The 23,703-nt window shown below is 43.8% G+C and overlaps 4 non-coding genes across 4 annotated transcripts; 3 read left to right on the top strand and 1 right to left on the bottom strand.

Moving 5' to 3' along the window:
• The first annotated feature begins 526 nt into the window (after positions 1-526).
• On the top strand, positions 527-600 carry trnat-agu (transfer RNA threonine (anticodon AGU)). Its single transcript has one exon. It is a non-coding gene; the product is annotated as a tRNA-Thr (tRNA).
• A 4,222-nt stretch (positions 601-4,822) lies between these two features.
• Positions 4,823-4,904, bottom strand: trnas-uga (transfer RNA serine (anticodon UGA)). Its single transcript has one exon. It is a non-coding gene; the product is annotated as a tRNA-Ser (tRNA).
• Positions 4,905-11,014: 6,110 nt separating this feature from the next.
• trnan-guu (transfer RNA asparagine (anticodon GUU)) lies at positions 11,015-11,088 on the top strand. The gene has a single exon. It is a non-coding gene; the product is annotated as a tRNA-Asn (tRNA).
• Positions 11,089-19,847: 8,759 nt separating this feature from the next.
• trnak-uuu (transfer RNA lysine (anticodon UUU)) lies at positions 19,848-19,932 on the top strand. The gene is given in 2 exon segments: positions 19,848-19,884; positions 19,897-19,932. It is a non-coding gene; the product is annotated as a tRNA-Lys (tRNA).
• The last annotated feature ends 3,771 nt before the right edge of the window (positions 19,933-23,703 follow it).

The raw sequence follows: 23,703 nt of genomic DNA on the forward strand, positions 1-23,703 counted from the left end.
ATCCATTTCTGTGACGACCGATGCAAAGTAAAAATTTAGCAACTCTGCCATTTCCTGATTTTCAATTACAATATCACCTCCATCTGTCTTTTAGAGGCCCACATTACTCTCAGCCTCCCTTCGTTCTCTGAATATACTCGTAAAAACCTTGAGAGTTGTCCTCATTTTCCCTCATAAGTTTTTCACCTTTTCCCTTTTTGCTCCTCTTACGATTTTTTTCAGTTTCAGCACCACAATAAACAACACTTCGCTGTAAAGTTCGGCTCAATAGTTCTCCAATGTCAGAGCGAGAATTGTCTGAAGCCCTGATTTATTTCATGTCACAAATACAATCACACATAATCCTCCATGTTTCAACTCACTGAAGGATACACAAAGATAAACTCAGCGAGAAATGCAGTCAGTGTCGGGATGCACAGGTGAACGGACAAGCGAAATGGACAGAGACAAAACGGCCCGAACCCCCAACAGTGAAGTGTCGCTGATAGATATTAGTGAGGAGGTGGGGGGCACCATGTTATCAATTGGCGCTGTGGCTTAGTTGGTTAAAGCATCTGTCTAGTAAACAGAAGATCCTGGGTTCAACTCCCAGTAGTGCCTTATGCAGTTTATTATTTTACCTAATTTATGGAGTAAAGTGACAAAATAACAATGTGGTGTTCGTTTTTGTTCAGGTTTCAGGAGGAAACGGATAACAGAATGACTGTTCAAAAACGCCCTTTCATTCCACAGACAGACCTCTCAGAGAATGTGCCTGTAACACGTTAATTTAAGGACACGTTCTTGTTTCTGGGCTCGTTGGGATCGGGGTATAATTCACGATTTGAGGTTCAAAGCCGGAAGACATCCTAATTTGGACCAAGACTTGTGATCTTGACCTGCGGGACAAACGTTTGCAAAGAGGAAAAAGAAGTCCTCAAATCGCTCGACCTGAATCTCCAAGCCCAGATGAAATAGATCCCAGGTTGTTAACAGAAGCAAGGAAGGAAATAGCGGAGGCTCAATCCATCATTTTCCAATCCATCCTGGCAAAAGGTGTCGTGCAGGAGGTTTTGAGGATTGCTAACGTTGTACCATTGTTTAAAAAGGGAGACAGGGATAGATCGAGTAAATACAGGCCAGTCGGCCTGAACTCGAGCTGAAGTATGAATCGTCATTTAGAAAGGCACGAATTAATCAAGGACAGTCAGCGTGGATTTGTTAAGGGATGGTCGTTTGAACTGAATTATTTGAGGAGGTATCAATGAGGATTGATGAGGGTATCGCGATTGATGTAGTCAACATGGATTTTAACGAGGCTTTTGACAAAGTCCTACAGGGCAGATTTGTCAAAAATGTAAAAGCCCATTGGATCCAAGGGACATTGGCAAGTTGAATCCAAAATTGGCTGAGGAGCAGGAAGCAAACGGTTGTGGTCGACGGGTGCTTTTGTGACTGGAAGGCTGTTTCGAGTGGGGTTCCATGCGGCTTCGTACTAGGTCCCTGCTTTTCGTGGTACAGATCATTGATTTAGATTTAAATGTAGGGGGCATGATGAAGAGATTTGCAGATGACACAAAAATTGTTCCTGTGGTTGATAGTGAGGAGGAAAGCTGTCGACTGCAGGAAAATATCCATAGAGCAGACAGGTGGAAAGAAAAGTGGCAAATGCAATTCAATCTGAAGAAGTGTGAGGTAATGCATTTAGTGGGGTGGGGGGGGGGCAAAAAGGCAAGGGAGTATATAATAAATATTGCAATTAATTTGCCATTTACACGCCCATTCTGCAAATTTACTAATGTCTTCCTTTATTATTCGCATTTTTCTTTGTATTAACTACAGCTCGCAATTAGGTGTCGTCCCTAAATTTTGAAATTGTACTTCTGATTCCCGTGTCCAAATCATGAATGTAAATTTTGAACAAAAGTGGTCCCAGCACCGATAAATTGTGAACAACAGTGGTCCCACCACTGATGAAGTGTTAACAACAGTGGTCCTATCACTGATATATTGTGAACAACAGTTGTGCCAGCATCGATAAATTGTGAACAACCGTGGCCCAGCACCGATAAATTGTGAACAGCAGTGGTCCCAGCACCGATAAATTGCGAACAACTGTCGTCCCAGGAATTTTGATCTTGAACTGCAGTTGAAACTTTTGCACAAAAGAAAATAACGTCCCCAAATCGTCCCACGTGAATCTCAAATGCTTTGGGAAGAAGTTCAATAGAAACAATCAGGACTTTAAAGGCACCTCAACGACCTGAACTTTCGTTGAATGAATTGTGTTAGCCATTGCATTCGAACGTGAAATCGCTCTTGACTTTCATCTCATTGAAGCAGAGTGTGGCCGCTTTGCATCTGTGATCATGTCGGTGGCGTCTTTACATTTGATATTGATCGCTTCCAATTTGTAAAATTTCATCAATCGTCAGGAAAAAGAAACCGAGAATCGAATTGTCCCTCCAAGTGATGAACTGAAGGGATTGGTGATCCAAACAGATCTAGAAAATGCGTGGTGCAATCGGTCAGGAGTTCCAAATCCACCCTCCAGCCACTCGGCAATTATATTGAATGAACTTTACTCTGGCCCAGTGTCGCCGCACTGAAATCGAGTATTTCTCCGGCATGTTTTTCTTCATAGTTGCTGGTTTAAGAGTGAAGACTGGCTGGTTGGATTTTCACTCCTACAAGCTTTAATCATTCATTTTTCACTGACTGCAGACAGTTGTTATATTGGTCGCTGCAATCTCAAAGTTTAGCCCAGTGAATTATTGGTTTAGCAGGTGACCTCTTCACCTGTTCTCGGCGGTGTTATCCGTTCGTGTGAAAGTTTGATTGTTCGAGCCCTTATTTTATTTTTCCTCAGGATTCATCGCCTCAAAGTTCCAGGGTTTCAACGCATGTTTTGGAATCAAGAAAATGTACCGGAATCATTGCCAGCTGAGCAGGGCCGATATTCTACCATTTACCCTGCGGTCGGAAATCAGGCACATGAATCATATAAAGGAATGGAACATTGGCTTCACGGTAATTACAATTCTCCTTGACAGGCAACCCCCCGAAAGGCCCGAAGGGAGGCCGCATTCGCAGCAGGAGAGCTGGTTCGCTGTGACATGGCGATTTCTGTCGTGAGTGAGACCAGACTGTTCCTATGTTCAGAGAATAAATTTCACACCCTTCATTTTGGAAAAGCAAAACGGTGTGGATTTTTGTCATAGCCCGATGCCTTTCGTGTTGTATCAGATGTTCCTCGTTGCGTTACTTTCATCTTGATCGGAGAACCAGTTCGGGCGCTCCTGTGATAAACAGCGACAATTGCCAGTTAATGTTAAATTTAACAACGACTCCACTGCGTTTTTAATCCCACTCTTAAGATGCAGTCTATAAAATGAAAAAAAATCATGACATTCAAAGCATAAAAATCTTATTAAAGTTTTGACTGTCTCTCGGTAACCACGTCAACATCGCCTTCAGTCTGAAATAGAAAGTAATCGATTGATTCCTGGTGATTAAAAGAAGGGATTCAACTACGAACAGGATTTAATTAGCTTCATGTAATTAATTTAATAAGTTCATAACCCTTTTTAAAGTTAATTCCCTGACTGGGAATCGAACCTCGCGGCGGTGAGAGTACCGAATTCTCACCACCAGGCCATTGGGGAGCTCCCAAGATTGCGCACGAGACAAAGTGGAACTGATGACATTAATTTTTCTTTCGCTCTTTCATGATTCATTCAGCTCTGTGTTTATTCTCAGGCCTCTCATCTCTCCTTCTTTTCAGCTTCTGACTGCGGATATTCCTGTGGCGAAATATGAATAATATAGAACATCTCACAGCCCCGGTATATTTGCTGTTTCACTGTGCAGTTCTGTGCAAAATCAAACTGTATGTAAATACCGACAGTGCCTCTCTCTCACTCCCCACAGAAGCAGCAGGAGATGCCACTTTAAACTGCCAGTTGCTTCAAACGATTCATGATGGACCTGCGTGGCCTTGCAGTTTTCCAAGGAGCTGTATTCAGTGCGTGAATTTTGGAAATGGAAACATGTCCATCAGCAGCTTGTGGGAGTATTTTACCTCACTTTCCATTTCATGTACATGCCTACTTGCACTTGGTGATGTCATTGCCTGAACATCACCTCTGTCGCGATATTATTTCGAACAGAAAATGCCATTTTGTGCGAGCAGTTTGTCTGGCAGGAAAATGACCTGAATTACAAAGGGCCAAGTAGGAAAGGCTGCGTTGCTCTGCTTGTTCGCAGCAAAGAATTTTCCGCGTTTCCTTGGGGTTTATTGTTTAGGATTCGGCGCTTTCATCACCACGGCAATGGTTCGATTGTCGGTCTCAACATCCGCATATAATACACTCTACCATAAGTGTACTGTACTCAAATTGCTGATTTTTTCATTGTGAGGGGAAGAAACATAAATGTGTGGATTTTAATTACGAACTCATCAGCTGGGTTGCACCTTTTCTTTTCCTACCGTCTTAGTCTTTCCATCTTTACCCTTCTCTGCTGGTGTTGCAGGTTCCATCATTCTTCGCTGTTCACGATGCCTGAGAAGTCCATCAGGAGAAAACAGGCAAAGTCAAGAGACAGAGACAGGGAGAGATTAAAACACAGAAATAAATTGTATAAATGTCAAGTTCTGCGAACGAGCAGAACTTAGAATGGAGCTTGGGAGAGATTCCTTCACGTGTCTTGCAATTTTGCAAGAGATCATTGGGCTCCGAGTTAAAAGCGTCGTTGGCGATGGAGCACCTCTCTGAGGGAGCGAACAAGGTCCGTTCGTTCAAGTTCATATTAAATTGAACACTGAACAAACTTTAAAAAGTAGCGCTGCGAACAGGATTCGAACCTGTGCAGGGAAACCCCATTGGATTTCAAGTCCAACGCCTTAACCACTCGGCCATCGCAGCTGCAACCATCAATGATGCACAGCTATAAATCAGAATGCGTAGGGTTATCACACGAGATCTGTGACACTTTGTTCTCTCAGATAGGTTTCCAACTGGAAACTTACAGCTTGTTAATGTGCTGACTTTGCTGTCTCCGTGATAGAATTCTCATTTATCACGTGAGAAACCGGGGTTCGATTTCCGGTTCGTTTCGGATTATTTTCATTCTCCATTCATACGATCGCGTGAATTGTGCGACATTCGCCCTCAGCTTCAATCTGCTCACCATTTGATACATTTTCCATTCTCCACGTGTGTTGCGTCGAAGCTGGGTCGGCAATTCACATTGCAAGTCCTACTTCTTAATCATTGGGTCATCGCAGCTGCAAGCGACAAATCCGACACGGCTGCAGAAGAGAATGAAGAACTCTGAGACTGTATGTTCTTTTAGACAGGTTTCGAACTGAGCGCATACCGCCGGCTGCTGTGCGGACTTTGTTATTTCAGTGATCAAATTCTTGATTTCTGCGCGGGAAGCCCGGGTTCGATCACCGCTCAATGGAGGAGCATTTTTCATTCGCCATTCATGAGGTCACGTGAATTCGGATACGTTCAAATGAAGCTTCAATTTGAACACCATCTTGTGACATTTTCCTTTCTCCATGTCTGTTGTTGTCGACAGAACCTCTGCATTCTGTCCTCCATGCACTGGAATTAAGACAATCCTGCCGACAACACAGGTGACAAGACGTGAGAAGCCAATTCGTGATTTTGAACTAAAAATGGTAACACCGCAGGGCTCGTCCGGGATCTCTCACATAACAATCAGCAAATCCCCAAAGCGAGATATCATACCCCAAGACCAACGAGCCACTGATAACAGAGGGGTGCAACCAATGCAGAATTCTGTGCCACCCACAGCCGATCGGCCACCATTCTGTCCATCCGATCACTTTTTCTATTCCGATGTGCGGCAATGTGAAGACGTACATTAAATATTTCATATCAACAATATTAGCCTCCCTTTACCACATTTGTTTCGAATGTGCGAGTTGTAATATCAAGTGAGACTTTGCAGAATTAATTGCTCTAAAGCTACATTGTTGTCTGTCTCGGCATCCGCAGATTATCCACTCTCCCACAAGTATAACAGTGACCACACTTCAAAAATACTTCATTGGCTGTAAAGCACTTTGGGAAGTCTTGAGGTCGTGAAAAGCGCTTTATAAATACAAGACTTTGTTTTTATACTTGGCTAAAAGGACTGATGTTTTCACTATGAGGACGAAGAGACATCAATATGTGGACATTGGCTACGAATTCATCATCTGGGTTGGTCCTTTACTTTTCCTACCGTCTCAGTCTTTCGATCTTTACCGTTCTCTGCTGGTGTGGCAGGTTCGATGAGCTTTGGCCGTTCAACGAAGCCTGGGAAGTCCATCAGGGGAAAACAGAGAGGGACAGAGACAGGGAGAGAAAGTGAGATCTAAGTATAGAAAAAAAGCTTGATTATCAAGTTAGCAGAATTTGAAATGAAGCTTGAGAGAGATGGAATCATACATTCATAGAATCGTTACTGCACAGAAGGAGGCCATTCGGTCCATTGAGCCTTCCCCGGCTCTCTTTAAGAGCAATCCAGTTCGTCACATTCCCCCGTTCTTTCCCTGGAGACCCGCTCATATTTTTCCTTCAAATACTTATCCAATTCCTTTTAGAGAGTCACGATTAAATCTGCTTCCACCACCCTTTCAGGCGATGCATTCCAGATTATAACTACTCGCTGATTTAAAACATTTTTCCTTATATCGCCTTTGGTTCTTTTGTCAACCACCGTAAATCTGTGCCCTCTCGTTCTCGACTCTTCCGCCAACGGGAGCAGTTTCTCTTTATTTACTTTATCTAAACCCGTCATGATTTTGAACACTTCTATCAAATCTCCTCTCAACCTTCCTGCCCAAAGGAGAATAAGACCAGCTTCTCCAGTCTATCCACGTAACTGAAGTCCCTCATCCCTGAAACCGTTCCAGTAAATCTTTTCTGCGCCACCTCTAAGGCCTTCACATCCTTCCTAAAGTGCGGTGCCCAGAATTGGACACAATACTCCAGTTGTGGATTATTGTGAAGTTTCCTTCAAGCACCTTGAAGTTTTGCAAGAGACCATTGGGCTCCCAATTAAAAGGCTCTGCCGCGGTGGAGGATCTCTCTGAGAGAAGGAAATGCGGTCCGTTATCTCCAGTTCATATTTATTTGAGCATTGAACAAAACTGTAAATAATAGCGCCGTGAGCAGGATTCCAATGTTTCACCGAAAGACCCTGTCGAGTTTTAGATGTAACGGCTTAACCATTCGGCCATCACAAGCAGCGAGTGCTGGCAATGCAGGGCTGTAAATCAGAATGTGCAAGGTTCTCAGAGGAGATTTGTGAAATTATATGTTGTTTCAAACAGGTTTCCAACTGGACACAGAGAGCCCGATTCCATGCAAACGTTGCTGTTTCACTGGTAGAATTTGCACTTACCACGCGAGGGAACAGGGTTCGTTTTCCCGACCAATTAAGGAGCATTTTTATTCTGCACCTCTGAGATCGCCTGAATTGGGATAAATTCACCTTCAGTTTCAATCTGCAAACCGCCGTGAGACATTTTACTTTCTCCATGTGTGTTGCGTCGATAAACCGGCTGCATTCCGACCCCTTGTCCTCAAATATGCTCGAGAATTAAATCAATCCTGCTTTCTGCAACGCTGAAAAGATGTGAGAAAGAAATGAGTGAATCCTCACTGGAAATAGTGAAACAGGAGGGTTCTGGGATTTGAACTGGGGACCTCTCACATATCAAACAGTGAAACGGCCAAAATGAAAACCATAATCCGAGAACAAGGAGCCGTCAGTAACACAACCGGACAACCAGTCGAAAATTTCCCTGCTCCCCACAACCGATCGCCCATTCATTCAGACCGCTTCTGTCCATCGAATCATAGAATGGTTGCAGCACAGAAGGAGGCTATTCGGCTCATCGAGCCCGTGGCGGCTTTTTATAAGAGCCATCCAATTAGTCCCATTCCCCGGACCTTTCCCGGTGCTCTGTATTTTTCCCCTTGAAATTCCTTTTTTAAGTCACGATTGAATCTGATTCCACCACCCTTTCAAGCAGCGCATTCCAGATCAGAACTACTCGCTGCGTAATTAAGTTTTTCCTCATATCGCCTTTTGTTCTTTTGCAATCACCTCAAATCTGTGTCCTCTGGTTCCCGACCATTCCGCCAATTAAAACAGCTTCTCTTTGTTTACTTTATCTAAACTCTTCATGACTTTGAACACTTCAATCAAATCTCCTCTGAACCTTCTCTACTCTAAGGCGAACAACCCCAGCACGAGGCAAATGCGGTCAAATGGCTTCAATTAATTTATTCGATCATTAAACAGACCTTTAAAGACAGGCCTTGTTTTGTGGAACTGTGAGCTCGTGGTTTAAATCGCTGGTTTCAATGTTTGGTGCGTTTCTCGATTCTAATTTTACCACTGACAGAATTTCTGCAAATATCCATTTTGACCTGTTCACAGAAATCCCGATTGCAGTGCAATGGAGCAGAGGATGTGAAAGAAGCTGAAAGTGAAAGTGCAGATATTAGTTTCATCACAGTGACTGGACACGTTTCCACAGGTAAGGAAATCTCACCTTCAGATTCTTTCCAGCAGAGTGGGACAGGTGATCAGAGTGACTGGGCTCTCGCGGCGCAATCAGTCCTTATTTGAGTTACAGGCTCAGGAAATGCCGGGGTTTTTAATTCGAATCTCAGTAAGATCAAACAAACCTTTTGTTTGTGAACATTTCGACCGGAGTTGAAGGTACAATTGATGTGTTCCAAAATTCATTTAATTATCTGAATTGCCATGTGGTTCCTCCGGACTATGCGGTTGCAAGAGCAGATGAGATGTTTAGTATTACTTGTTTACAGGAGGGAGGCTGCGGTTTTAGAGACACAAACTATGACTTTGATCCATCTTCAAATCGTGGGATTTAACTGGAGCTGTAAACCAGCGCCAGAGGCCGCTCAGCCAGGATACTTTCCATCCTGCACTTCAGGAGCTAGTTTTACAGGAATAGAATGACTGCAAGCAAGAATTCTACCCCTCAAGCACCAATGCTGCCACGGCAGCAGGATGCATGTGTCCAGTTAGAAACCTGTCTGAAGGAACATGTCGTCTGACAGAGCCGGAAGTCGAGCAGATTGACTTTCGGTCTGAGCAGATGTTGAGTCTCCTTCTTGAGAGAGTTTCGCCAATCCAGCTCAGAGTGGTTTAAGAATCACGAATTCGGGTGGGACTGGAGCCACTTGTGTAAGATGAAGTGTCGGGGGCAGTTTCAAATCCTTGACGGACATTAATGATCCTGTTGCGGTTTTGCTGCAAAATTTCACTTCCCAGCTCCCGAACTAAAATCCAACGCCGTTGCAACTCGAATCCACAGCCTTTGAATGGCTTATCAAACAAAACAAGTAGAAGTCCAACACACTCGCCATTGCACCACAGGGTCAGTTGCTAAAAAAACCCGAATAAAAAGAAAGACGCGTTTCTCCGGTCCAGGGGCAAAGTGAGAATGGATGTTATTCAAAAAACTGTCCCCTCGAATCTGTCTTTATATATTTTTTTGTAAGCTTCGATTTTAAAAGTTATAAAAAGCCAAAATAAATAAAGTAAATTATAAGAATCGAATCCGTGATTAAGGCGTTATAACACACTTGAAGCAACTGAGTTAACCGGCCGTACTGACGGTCCATTAGACATTTTAATTAATTTCTGTACCTGTACGCTAGTTGGTAGCGCTTTCTGCACTTGGACTCCTAAATCTCTCTGCTCCTCCACAGTTCCTAGTTTCTTACCATTTAGAAAACATTCTGATTTATCTTTCTTAGATTTAAATTGGATGATCTCGCTCACCCCCCATTGAATTATATTTGCCGCAGTTTTGCCCACTCACTGAATCTATCAATTCCCACTTTTCAACTTCCTGCTTCAATCTTCATGACTTATTGCGTCACCAGAAGGCTGCGTGTTCAAATCACGGGGTACCCGTTACTTTTCGAGCTGATCAGATTCTGGATCGTTCCGGGATGAATATTGTATCTGCTTTTTCTCAATAAACAGAACCTTGCTCTGAAGTCTGCTTCCCTGGTTCTCAAATTTCAGGAAGGCGTCTCATTCCGCCCTCGACTTTGATTTTGACCTGCGGTTGAAACTTTTGCAAAGATGGAAAATAAGTCCCCAAATCGCTCCACGTGAATCTTAAACGCTTTGGGAAGACGTTCAGTGCAAACAATCAGGAATTTAAAGGCACCTCAATGACCTGCACTTTCTTGGAATGAGTTTTGTTCGCCATTGCATTCGACCGTGAAATCGCTCCCGGCTTTCATCTCACCGAAGTGAAGAGTGTGACCGCGTTACATCTGTCAGAGTGGAAGTGACGTGTTTGGGGTCGGTGTGGGTCGTTTACAAATTTTGAAATCTCACCAAGCAGCAGAGAAAAATAATCTTGGAATCAAATTGTCCCTGTCAGTGATGAATTGAAGTGAATATCGCTCCAAGCAGATCTGGACAACTCGCAGTGCAGCCGCACAGGAGTTCCAAATCCACCTTCTCGCCACTCGGCAATCGCATGAACTGAACTTTACTCTGACCCAGTGTTACCGCGCTGAAATCGCGGATGTCTCGGCCACACTTTTTCTGAACATCATGGTTACTGGTTTAAGAGTGAAAAGTGCCGTCCGCTTCACTGTAAGTGCAAGAGACATCTTTGTAAACACCGAGTCGTGTCACAGACCTGCTCGTCGGACCTGCTCATTTCATCTCATCTCATTTTCAGCAAACCTGAATATTACTGGAATAGAGAATGGCGAATCACAGCTCGAGAAATCAATCCTCTCGACCACGAGGGACGAGTCTTCCAACATCCAGGTGTTTAATGGCAAGGTGAGTTTAATGTTCAGGAATAATAGAGCACAGATTTTCACTCGTGCAAACTTCACACACTTTATTTTGGAAAAGTAAACTGATAGTAGAGAGAATTTATTTTGATCGGTGCAACCTGAATTTTTAGCTCGTTGAATCAGGAGTTCATCAGCAAATGTGTGCTGTCTCTGTGGCGCAATCGGTTAGCGCGTTCGGCTGTTAACCAAAAGGTTGGTGGTTCGATCCCACCCAGGGACGGTCGGGAAACTTTTATCTTCATGGTATCGCATTTCCTGGTTTCTGATGTTTGTTTTGGCTGCAAAACAAATGCCCGGTTTCGATGGCCAGCTGAGCACGGCCGATCTTCCATCATTTCACCTGTGATTGGCTTCGCCGAAATCTGAATTCTTCTTGACAGACAAGGTCCGAAGGTTGCAGGAGAGCCGCTTCACTCTGACATGGATATTTCTGCAGTGAGTGACGCCAGACTGTTTCCACAATGAATGTCACTCCCTTTTATTTTGGAAACGCAAAATTGTATTCACATTCCGATGGCTTTCAGTTGATTTGTGAGAGATCATGAAAGGATCCTGCAGCGCTGCCTTGGATAATAACAACAGTTCTAAGCCGCATTTCAGTCGCGGCAACAAATCCCTGCATCCGAGTATCTGCACCCTTAAATCCGAGTATTTGCACCCTTCCACCCGAGTATCTGCGCCCTCACACCGGAGTATCTGCGCCCTCACACCGGAGTATCTGCGCCCTCATACCGGAGTATCTGCGCCCTCACACCGGAGTATCTGCGCCCTCACACCGGAGTTTGTGCGCCCTCACACCGGAGTATCTGCGCCCTCACACCGGAGTATCTGCGCCCTCACACCGGAGTTTGTGCGCCCTCACACCGGAGTATCGGCGCCCTCACACCGGAGTATCGGCGCCCTCACACCGGAGTTTCTGCGCCCTCACACCGGAGTATCTGCACCCTCACACCGGAGTATCTGCGCTCTCACACCGGAGTATCTGCGCCCTCACACCGGAGTTTGTGCGCCCTCACACCGGAGTTTGTGCGCCCTCACACCGGAGTTTCTGCGCCCTCACACCGGTGTATCTGCACCCTCACACCGGAGTTTCTGCGCCCTCACACCCATAACTCATCAACTGTCCCCAATCATCTTTATGAGCGTCAGGAGACCTAAACAAAACACAACAGTGAAGAAATTGGCTTTATGATTCTTCACTAATGTACGGACACATTTTTGTTTCCGGTACTTTCAGGGAGATTTGGGGAATGTTGCCGCTGATACTCAGAAACTACTACTTGTTGCTTTTATTTTTCAGCGGACTCGTTGGTCGAGGGGTATGATTCTCGCTTCGGGTTTGTTGTTAAAAGTATGTGAAAAATCCCGAGTTCAAATCCCGGATGAGTCCTCATTTTCCCACCCAGACTTTTGATCTTGAGCTGCTGTTCAAACTGGCAGGGTGTTTGGAGGTATCTCAATGATCTCACGCCCTCTGAATGCATTCTGCTTGCAATTGCAATTGACCTTGAAACCGCTCTCGGATTTCATCTCACTGAAGCAGAATGTGGCCGCTTTTTATCTGTCAGCGTGGAGGTGACGAGGTTGTGGTTGATAACCGCGGGCACACCTGTCCGGACATTGGTCGTCAGAAGGTACAAAATGTTGTCTCAAATACTCTGTTGTCATCCTGGGAGCTCTAGTTTTCCATGCCCAACCTTTCCTCGAGTAAGAATGTATCCAGTCTGTACCCGAACTATCTCCTCACTCAAAGCCTCCCATTGCTCATTTACTGTTTTACCTGTCAATTTTTGATTCCAATCCACCTGGACCCGATCACTTTTCAACTCGCTGAAATTCGCTCTTCCCAGTTGAGTATTTTCATACCTGATTTTTCCTTGCATTTTCCATAACTACACTAAACCTGCTGCAAATGCTCCCCCAGAGAATCATGCTCCACTTGCCCCATTTCTTTCCCCTAAATAAATCCAACACTGCTTCCTTCCTCGTTGGGCTGAAAACATACGGATTAAGAAATTTCTCTTGTACACATTTCAGGAATTGCTCGCCCTCTTTGACTTTTTCACTGCTATTTCGCAGTCTATATTCTGATAAATGAAGTTCCCTTTTATCACTACTCTAAAATTATTGCATCTTTCTCCAATTTACCTGCCAATTTGCTCCTCGATCTCCTTCCCACTATTTGGTCCCCCTATAGAATGCATCCAGCAGCGTAATAGCTCCTCAATTGTTCCTTAATTCTAAACAAATAGATTCTGCCTTTGAACCCTTAAGCATGTCAACCCTTTCTACCGCTGTCACAGTATTTTTGATCAATAGTGCCTGCTCCCCTCTAGCCCCGCCCCCCCTCCTTTTTTCCCCTGCCTTTCCTGAATACGTTGTAGCCTGGAATATCTAAGTGGCCACTCCTCCGCTTGTTTGAGCCAGGTCTCCATTGTTGACACTATAACATAATCCCATGTTACCACTTGTGTCTGCAGCTCACCAACCTTATTTACCAAGTATGTTAAACACAACATCAGGGCATAAAGGTCGGACAAGTTCCAATGCCCAATTAAATGTTCTATACACTAATGTACGTAGCATAAGAAATAAAACAAGTGAATTAGAAGCGTAAATTAAGCTTATAGTGCATGACGTAGTGCTCATCACTGAGACCTGACGACAAACTGGGCATGACTGAGATAAATATTTCAAGTTATAAGCCGTTTGGAAAGGATAGGGACATTGGAAAAGGCGGTGGAGTAGCGATATTGATGAGGGATACCATTACTGCATTGGAAAGAAGAGATATCAGTAAAGGTGAGCACGCAGTAGAAAGGCTTTGCGTAGAAATGAGTAACAGAATGGAATACAAGACTTTGGTGGGAGTTGTTTATGGACTTCCGGATAGCAGTGAAAAAGTAACAGGATACACAAAAGCGGACATGTTGTTAGGGGTCTGGAACTCACTGCCTGAATGGGTGGTCGAGGCAGAAAACCTCAACTCATTTAAAAAGTACTTGGATGTGCATTTGAAGTGCCGTAATCTACAGGGCTATGGACCAAGTGTTGGAAAGTAGGATTAAGTTGGATAGCTCTTTTTCGGCCGGCACAGACACGATAGGCCGAATGGCTTCCTTCTGTTCTGTAATTTTCTATGATACCATGATTCCGTGTGTGGGAAGGGATTCACTCAGTCATCACACGTGCTGAGACACCAGGGAGTTCAAAAGTGACTGCAGGAGTTGGATTCTGCTGTTAATCCCATCCAGAACTGAACCATTTTCATTCTGACATTTCGGGTTTGTTTCTTCTGATGTTAATAACCCCTATAACTGGGCTGGAGTTTAATTTTCTGGATATCTGTTGAATAAATCAGCTTTGTTTTAAACTTCTTGTTGTAGATTTTGGTCTTTCCCACCTGAGTGTTTAGCATCACCTGACTGGAGCTCAGAAAGGACAATCTGGGGGCAGGATCGTCCGATGGGAACAGAACTTCAACCTGGACACAGTCCTTCAGGGCCACACTGAGAGGGGCAAACGGCACTTTGGTCTTTCTTGGCTCTGTTCACTGATAGCAAAGTGGCCGTGCGGCATCCAGTCTAAAAATGACTGTGGTAATTATTCTCTGAAGATTTAAGCTCTTTGTCTGACAGTCCTGAGTCGACCATTTAAGGCAGGCGTTAACTCATTTAAAATAAACCCGCTTAAAATAAATGGGTTATGAATTGTGATTTCCGTGAAGCCAATGTTCCATTCCTTTATATGATTGATGTGCCTGCTCTCCGACCGCAGGGTAAATGGTGGAATATCAGCCCTGCTCAGCCGGCAATCATCACGGTACATTTTCTTGCAGACAAAACACACATTGAAACCCTGGAACTTTGAGGTGATGAATCCTTAGGGAAAATAAAATTAGGGCTCAAACCATCAAACCTTCGCGTCAAACGATAGCACCACGAGACAGGTGAAGAATTTACCGACTGAACCAATAATTCACTCAGCTAACCTTTGAGGTTGCAGTGACCAATATAACATTTGTCTACTGTCAGTCCAAAATGAATGATTGAAGCTTGCAGGAGTGAAAATCCAACGAGCCGGTCTTCACTCTTAAATCAGCAACTATGAAGTTAAGAGAAACGTGCCGGATAAATACTCGATTTCAGCGCGGTGACACTGGGCCAGAGTAAAGCTCAGTTAATATGATCGCTGAGTGGCGAGAGGGTGGATTTGGAACTCCTGATCGACCGCACTGCGCATTTTCCAGATCTGCTTGGAGCACCAATCCCTTCAATTCATCACTTGCAGGGACAATTCGATTCTCGGTTTCTTTTCCCCGATGCTTGGTGAAATTTTAAAATTTGTAAGCGACCAATATCAAAGCGATCCTCGTCACTGACATGATCACAGATACAAAGCGGCCACACTCTGCTTCAGTGAGATGAAAGCCCAGAGCGGTTTCAAGGTCGAATGCAATTGTAAGCAAAGCTCGTTCAATGAAAGTGCAGGTCATTGAGGTGCCTTTAAAGTCCTGATTGTTTGAACTGAACTTCTTCCGAAGGTGCTTGAGATTCAAGTGGAGTGATCTGGGGACTTCTTTCCCCTCTTTGCAAAAGTTTGAACCGCAGGTCAAGATCAAAAGTCCCGGGTTAAATTCGGGCTTCGACTCTCGAATCGAGAATTATCCCCCGACCTCAACCAGCCCAGAGACAAGAACGTATCCTTTCATTGACGTGCGACGGTCACATTCCATGAGAGGTCGATCTGAAAATTGAAAGGGCATTTTTGAAGAAACATTTTGATCAATTCTGTGTTGGCTCTCTGAACAAGGACAAACACCACACTGTCTATTTTCGCATGACAGATTCACTCAACATCATAAATTACATAAAGGCGCCGCTGAGAGTTGAACCCAGAATCTCCTGTTTATCAGACAAGCGCTTTAACCAACTAAGCCACGGAGCAAATTCCTGGCTGTGGTTTTCACCTCCTCTCATTAATATCTATCAGCCACACGTCACATTCTGTGAGGGGTTCAGACTGTTCCATCTTTGTCCATTTCGGTTGCCCGTTTCCCTGTGAATCCCGATAATGCCTGCGTTTCAGTCTGTGTTTATCTGTGTGTGTCCATCAGTGCGTTGATACACGGATGGATATGTTTGCTTGTGTTTGTTTGTTACATTAAATAATTTAGAGGATCAGACAATTCTCGCTCTGACACTGAAGAACGAATGAAGCAAATTTCACAGCGAAGTGTTGTTTATCGTGGTGCTGAAATTTAAAAAAAACTCTTAAGAGGTGCAAAAAGGGAAAACGAGAAAAACTTGTGAAGGAAAATACGGACAACTCTCACGGCATTTACAGTGTAAAAAGAGAAAGAAGGGTGACTTAGAGTAATATGGGCCCTTGAAAGACGGATGGGGGGGATATTTTAATTGAAATTCAGGAAATGGCAGACTTGCTAAATACTCACAGAAAAGGATGAGGATAATATCCCAGAGACACGAGGAAAACTGAAATTAAATCAAGGGGATTCAGTGCAAGTAAAATAATGGTAATGGAGAAAGTAATTGGACTAAAGATGAACAAATCTCCAGGGCCTGATGGTTCCCATCCCAAGGAATTAAAAGGAGTAGGTGAGGAAATTGTACATGCTTCAGTCATGATCGTTCAAAACTCTCTTGAATCAGGAATTGTTCCATGGATTGAAAAATTAGCAATGTCACTCCATTATTTAGGAAGGGGAGGAGAGATAAAATAGAAAATTACAGACCTATTATTCTGGCGTCTGTTGTGGGGAAGTTACCAGTCTGTGTTACGAGGGAAAGAATGACTGAGCACTTGGATACACAGGAATTGATCAGAGAGAGCCAGCATGGATTTGTAAAGACGAAGTCAAGTCCAACGAAACTAGTTGAACTTTTTGAAGATATAATAACGTGGTAGATAATGGAGTGTCTCTGGGTGTTTATGTGTATTGACTTCCAGAGGCATTCGATAAGGTGCCACATAAGAGACTGTTAACACAAATGGGAGCACATGGAAATTAAAACAACCCATTGACATGGGTAGGGAGTTGGTTGGGAGGTAGGAGACAGAGAGTAGAGATAATGGATTTGCGCTCAAATTGACAGGATGTGATTAGTGGTGTCCCCCAGGGATCTGAACCGAGGCATCAGCTTTTTACTATATGGATAAATGACGTAGATGAATGAATGAGAGCCGTATATCCAAGTTTGTCGACGGCACCAAGTTAGGAGGCACAGTGAGTGGTGCAGGTCGGAGCATAAAGTTATAAGGGAAATTGATAGATTAAGTGAGTTGGTGAAACTGTGGCAGATGGAGCTTACATAGAATTACATAGAATGTACATCTCAGAAACAGACAATTCGGCCCAACTAGACTCTGCCGGTGTTTATGCTGCAGACGAACCTCCTCCAACCCCTCTTCATCTAACCTTATGAGCAAACCCTTTTATTCCTTTATTCCTTTCTCCTCCATGTGTTTATCTAGCTTCCCCGTAAACGCATCCATGCTATTCGTCTTAACTACTTCTTGATGTAGCGAGTTGCACATTCTAACGAGTCTCTGGGTATATCTGGTTCTCTTGAATGCCATATTGAATTATTTAGTGACTATCTTTTATTTATGGCCCCAAGTTTTGCAATCATCACCACCAAAAGTTCAAACACCTGTTCTGCATCTGACCTATCAAACCCTTGCATAATCTTGCAGTCCCATATCAGGTCACCCCTCAGCCTTCTCTTTCCGATGGAAAAGAGCCCCAGTCTGTTCAATCTTTCAATATGGGGAAGTATGAACTTTGGACCGAAGCAAGATTGGTTAGAATGTTTTCCAACTGGTTCGAAGCTAGGAACTGTGTAGGAGGAAAGATGTTTAAGGGTCCAAGTGCAGAAATCACTAAAAGTCAGTGGACATTTAAAAAAATAACCCAAAAGGCGAATGGAATGTTGGCCTTTATCTTAAGGGAGTTGGAATTCAAAGGGGTGTAAGTTATGTTCCAGTTATATAAACTCTGCTGAGACCACATTTCGAGTACTGCATTCAGTTCTGAGCACCACACCTCAGGGAGGATATATTGGCCTTGGAGGGGGTGCAGCGCAGATTCACCAGAATGATACCGCGGCTAAAATAGTTAAGTTATGTCGGACAGGTTGCACAGAGAAGGTTTGTATTTCCTTGTGTATAGAAGATTAAGTGATGATGTAATCGAGTTGTTGAAGGTGATTAAATGAGCCAATGGTGTGTGTGTGAGCTGTGAAACAGCTTGAAATCCCAATCCTCTCCACCACTGGGGACTGAGTCTTCCAACATACAGGGATTTTCACTCGTGCAAGTTTCATCCACATTTTCTGCTCTTCATTTCTCCGACCTGCTTGTTGCGCCTTTACCTTCAATTCAGGACTTACAGGAAAAACTCGATTCTGCCATCAATCTTCCGGTTACATGGTGAGATTTCAAATAATTGAAATCGACCCTTATCAACCCCAATATCGTCACCTACACGTTTGACGAATGCAAAGCGGCTTCTATCGCGGTTTGGCTGCACAACTCGTTCAAAGATACTGTCGGTAATTGGAGGGTCTTTCAAGTCATGACACGAACATAACAGTTCGCACTGCCGTTTTCCCCAAGACGCTTCAGATTCATGGGGAATGATTTCGGTCTGGCGTTTAAATCCGTTCCCTCTTCACAAATCCGTCTTTGAACCCGGGACTTTTAGTAATAACCACACCGAACTGGTTTGTCCTGTATTTTACATTACTTTCTAAATATGACAGATAAGCAGAGCACTTGAGCTGTCACAGCTGTGACTTTGACATTTCTCCCTCTCCTCCAGATCTCCCCGGCAACTGCCACTAACCACAATCTTCTGTCAAACTTCTCCATCAGAAAGTTCCGAGTCTCGGTTTCCAAATGAAATAACGCCCATCTCTTCAATCACCGACAGCCCAGAGAGAGTTTCTTAGTTTCAGCTCCCAATTTCCCCAAATCCACAAAGTAGCATCAAAATAATTGTCCTTAAGTTAATAATAATAATATAATTAAAAGTTCTTATCGTCTGGGGTTTTGTTTCAGATTCCACGGCTTTTAAAGGTCACTGCGGATGTTAAACGAATCGCCTCTTGGTTGGAGGCTTCTGTGTGGGAAAGATCACGAAGCGATAATTGAGAGACCGAGGATGAAGCTGTTTGATGGGAGCACTGGTGACACAGACCGTGCGCGGCTCCAGTGGCGCAATCGGTCGGCGCGCGTTATTTCTACAATAATTATACACACGAGAAATGCTGGAGTTGTGAATTTCAGCTCCATCTAAAGTAGTTGAACCTTCTAAACATTTTTGATTGGAGTTCAAGGTACAACTGGTTCCATAACGCATCGACTTCTTCATGACCCCATGTGGGCAATGAGGCTCCTCTGGCCGACCGTCTTGCAATAGCAGGTGAGAGTTTATTTGTTCATAAGAGGAGAGGGGGCAATTGGCGACAACTGAAATGGTAAAGGGGCCGGCACGAGATGTTTAAATCTAAAGAACCAAAACACAATTCTTCTTTCCGTGAAGCAGGTATTCATCGGTTTGAAGTGTGTGGAGGGAAAATTCGGGAGGCAAATCTGCTGCCTGGTGTCACGGTGTAACGGGTGAAATTATTCAGCTTTCAATTGTTGATCGGCTGAAAGGTCGAGAGGCATTTTCCAGCTCCCGTGTGGAACAAGTTTAGCTTTTGAGCCATTGGGTAAAGTGTTTTATTTTTATTGCTGCTGAGGAATGACAAGACATTTTGTACAATCAAGAAGAATTGCAAAATCACGAGTTCACTGTCCATGTTTCTTACATCATGTTCAACAGAAACAAGGATTCTCCTCAACACGTTGCTGAAAATTGGATAAAAGGGATACTCCCCCAAATTCGACAGCGACAAGGAGAATTCTGAGTCCTACCATGAATCTGTATGATGGAAACCAATTTGACAGCGAGCCTGAATAGCTCAGTCGGTAGAGCATCAGACTTTTAAAACAGGTAGTGATCTGAGGGTCCAGGGTTCAAGTCCCTGTTCAGGCTAAAAGTTTTAAAACAGCTGGCAAGATCTGCTTTTCCAGCGGACCAATATCAGCGAAAGGAGGAAGAGTTGGCCATGCAGTCCCTGGAGCCTGCTTCGCCATTCGACAAGGTCATCGCTGATCTTCGACCTCAACTCCACTTTACCGACCTATCCCCATATCCCTTGAGTTCGTTTGTGTCCAAAAATCTATCTACCTCAGTTTTGAATCTATTCAATGGCTCAGCATCCACAGGCCTCTGGGGTGGAGAATTCCAATGATTCACAACCCTCTCAGTGAAGAAATCTCTCTACAAAATGGCCGGCCCCTTATCTTGAGATTATAACCATTAGTTCTAGACTCTCCAGCGTGAGGAAACAACATCCCAGTATGTACCCTGTCAAGCCCTCGAAGAATTTTATATGTTTCAATTAGATCACCTCATTATTGTAAACTGCAGAGAATATTGGCCCATTCTACTCAATCTCTCCTCACAGGACAACCCTCTTATCCCAGGAATCAATCTAGTGAACCTTTGTTGCACCCACCCGAAGACAAGTGCATCGATCCGCAGATAAGGAGATCTGCCAGGTGAATTAGATGTTTGTTGCAAACACGGAGAATTAATGAAACCAAGACTTCCCTGCAGAGCAAGGAGTTGGAAAGAAAGATGCTGGGCATTGAGAGGCGAAGGATTTTGTATGTTGCAGGATGAATGGACAAAAGGATCTCAACTCCCTGCTTCTTTTCTACACTGATAAATCGAGACAAAAATATAATCTCCGTGCTTCTTTCAGATAATGAATGTCTGAATGCTCAAGAGATCACTGATCCAAGCCAATTATCTCCACTCGCACTCTTCTTCCACGTTGCTTAGCTTTGAAATTGTGCATTTTTTCACACTGGGATTCAACTTGAAGAAAACGAAGCTGTGATCAGCTGGTGTTGTTCAGGAAACGGAGTGCAAGAAGATACATAAAAGGCCAATGATAACAGTGACTGTTCGAACACTGTGAGCTACAGTTAAAGATTAGCAACATTTAAAGTGTCAGGCAGCAGATATTTTCCAAGTCATGACAGAAATGGCAAGAAAATTTCACACTCTGGATCTTGACCCTTCCCCTGGGATTCTCACTTTGAACAAGTGGGATTTGTTTTGAGACAGGATGTCCCAGTTCTCCACCTTGAAAGGGACAAGGACAGGACCAGATGTGCTGAATGGCATTTCTTTTTGACTTCACTGCAGTGCCTAGAAACCCTGCTCACTATGGTCTGTGTGTGTTTGATGGGACAGCATAGAGGGTGTGGAGGGAGCTTTACTCTTTATCTAACCCGGGCTGTCCCTGCCCTGAGAGTGTTTGACGGGGCAGTGTAGAGGGAGCTTTACTCTCTATCTAACCCGTACTGTCCCTGCCTTGGGAGAATTTGATGGAACAGTGTAGAGGGAGCATTACTCTGTGTCTAACCTGTGCTGTAGGTATCCTGGGTGTGATTGATAGGGCAGTCCTGAGGGAGCTTTACTCTGTATCTAACCCGTACTGTACATAGCCCAGGAGTGTTTGATGGGACAATTTAGAAGGTACTTTACTTTGTATCTAACCCGTGCTGTACATACCCGAGGAGGGTTTGGTGGTACAGTGAAGAGGGAGCTTTACTCTATATGTAACGCGTGCTGTACCTGCCCTGGGCGTGTTTGATGGTGCAGTGCAGAGGGTCTTTAGTCTGTATCTAACCCGTGCTGTACCTGACCTGAGAGTGTTGACACTGGGTGCTCACCTCGATGAGAACAACATTTAACCCGAAGATGATAAGATAAACCCATCTGCTCCTCCCCTGTACACAGACCTTGGGAGACATTGAGTGTACCTAACATATTTAGACAATGCCCATAATCAATTTTTGAACACCTCCCTCAGATCTCCCCTTACCGTTCTTTGTCCTATGAAAAGAGTCCCAGTTTCTCTAATCTCTCCTCATATCTAAAGTCTCTCGTCACTGATATTTCACATTTCAGTGAATAATTTCTGCACTCTCTCCATGGCATTGACATCCTTCCGAGTGTAAGATCCCCAAAACTTGACACAATATTCTAACCGCAGCCTAACCAATAACTTGTACAGGTTTACATGGCCTCTGTCCTTTTGTACTCTATACCACTATTTGTAAAACCGAGGATCACATGTATTTTTCAACCACTTTATCAACTTGACCTCCCACTTTTAAAGGTTTGTGTATCTGAACACTTTGCAGGTTTAGAGATATTAACATAACATGGCTACAATACATTGACATTAAATGTCTGATGCAATGTGTATTATGGGAAAGAGAAGTTTAATCTGAGTTAGAAACTCAAACAGGCGCTTGACTGCAGGCAGGTCGTCATGGCAACACTAATCAGCCATTCCATTCCACAGAGTCGGCTGGTTGGAATCTCTAATCCGATAAGGGGAAGGAACAGGAATTCGTCTGTTATTAACCATAATATAAACCTGAACCAGAGTGAGCAATATAGTAGATTAGATTGTAATGTGTGATGCTTATTTAATGAATATGAAATGTTATCTCCTGATGTTAAGTAGCATACAGGGTAAGATAAGCCAGAAAAGGAAAGCTTATGTCAGACACCGAGAGCTCAATAATACAGAAAGCCGAGAGGAGTATAAAAAGTGCAGGGGTGAAATTAAAAAGGAAATTAGGAAACCAAAGAGAGAGCATCAAAAAATATTGGCAAATAAAATCAAGGAAAATCCAAAGATGTTTTATGAATACATTAAGAGCAAGAGGAAAATGAAGGAAAGTGTAGGGCCTTTTAGAGACCAAAAAATGAACCTATGTGTCGAGGCAGAAGATGTAGGTCTGGTTCTTAATGAATACTTTGCTTCCGTCTTCACAAAAGAGAGGGATGGTGCAGACATTGTAGTTAAGGAGAAGGTGTGTGAAATATTGGGTGCAATAAACTTAGTGAGAGAAGCAGCATTAAGGGGTTTAGCATCTTTGAAAGTAGATAAATCACCAGGGCCGGATGAAATGTATCACAGGGTGTTACAAGATGCAAGGGAGGAAATAACGGAGGCCCTAACCATCATTTTCCAATTCTCAGTGGATACAGGCGTGGTGCTGGAGGATTGGAGGACTGCTAATGTTGTACTATTGTTTAAAAAGGGAGCGAGGGACAGACCGAGTAATTACAGGCCAGTTAGTCTAACTTTGGTGGTGGGCAAGTTTAAGAATCAATTCTGAGGGACATGATAAACCATCACTTAGAAAGGCACGGAGTAATCAAGGACAGTCAGCGTGGATTTGTTATGGGAAGGTCGTGTCTGACTAACTTGATTGAATTTTTTGAGGAGGTAACAAGGAGAGTCGATGAGGGTAATGCATTTGATGTAGTCTACATGGATTTTAGCAAGAGTTTTGACAAGATTGCACATGGCAGACTGGTCAAAAAGGTACAATCCCATGGGATCCAAGGGAGAGTTGCAAGTTGGATCCAAAATTGGCTCAGTGGCAGGAAGAAAAGGGTGATGATCGACGGGTGTTTTTTTGACTGGAAGGCTGTTTCCAGTGGGGTTCCGCAGAGCTCAGTACTCGGTCCCTTGCTTTTTGTGATGTATATGAATGATTTGGACTTAAATGTAGGGGGCTTGATCAAGAAGTTTGCAGGTGATACAAAATTGGCCGCATGGTTGATGGTGAGGAGGAAGCTGTAGAGTGCAGGAAGATATCAATGGACTGGTCAGGTGGGCATAAAAGTGGTAAATGGAATTCAATCCGGAGAAGTGTGAGGTAATGA

The sequence above is a fragment of the Heptranchias perlo genome, chromosome 20, assembly GCF_035084215.1.
Source record: "Heptranchias perlo isolate sHepPer1 chromosome 20, sHepPer1.hap1, whole genome shotgun sequence".
Classification (NCBI taxonomy): domain Eukaryota; kingdom Metazoa; phylum Chordata; class Chondrichthyes; order Hexanchiformes; family Hexanchidae; genus Heptranchias; species Heptranchias perlo.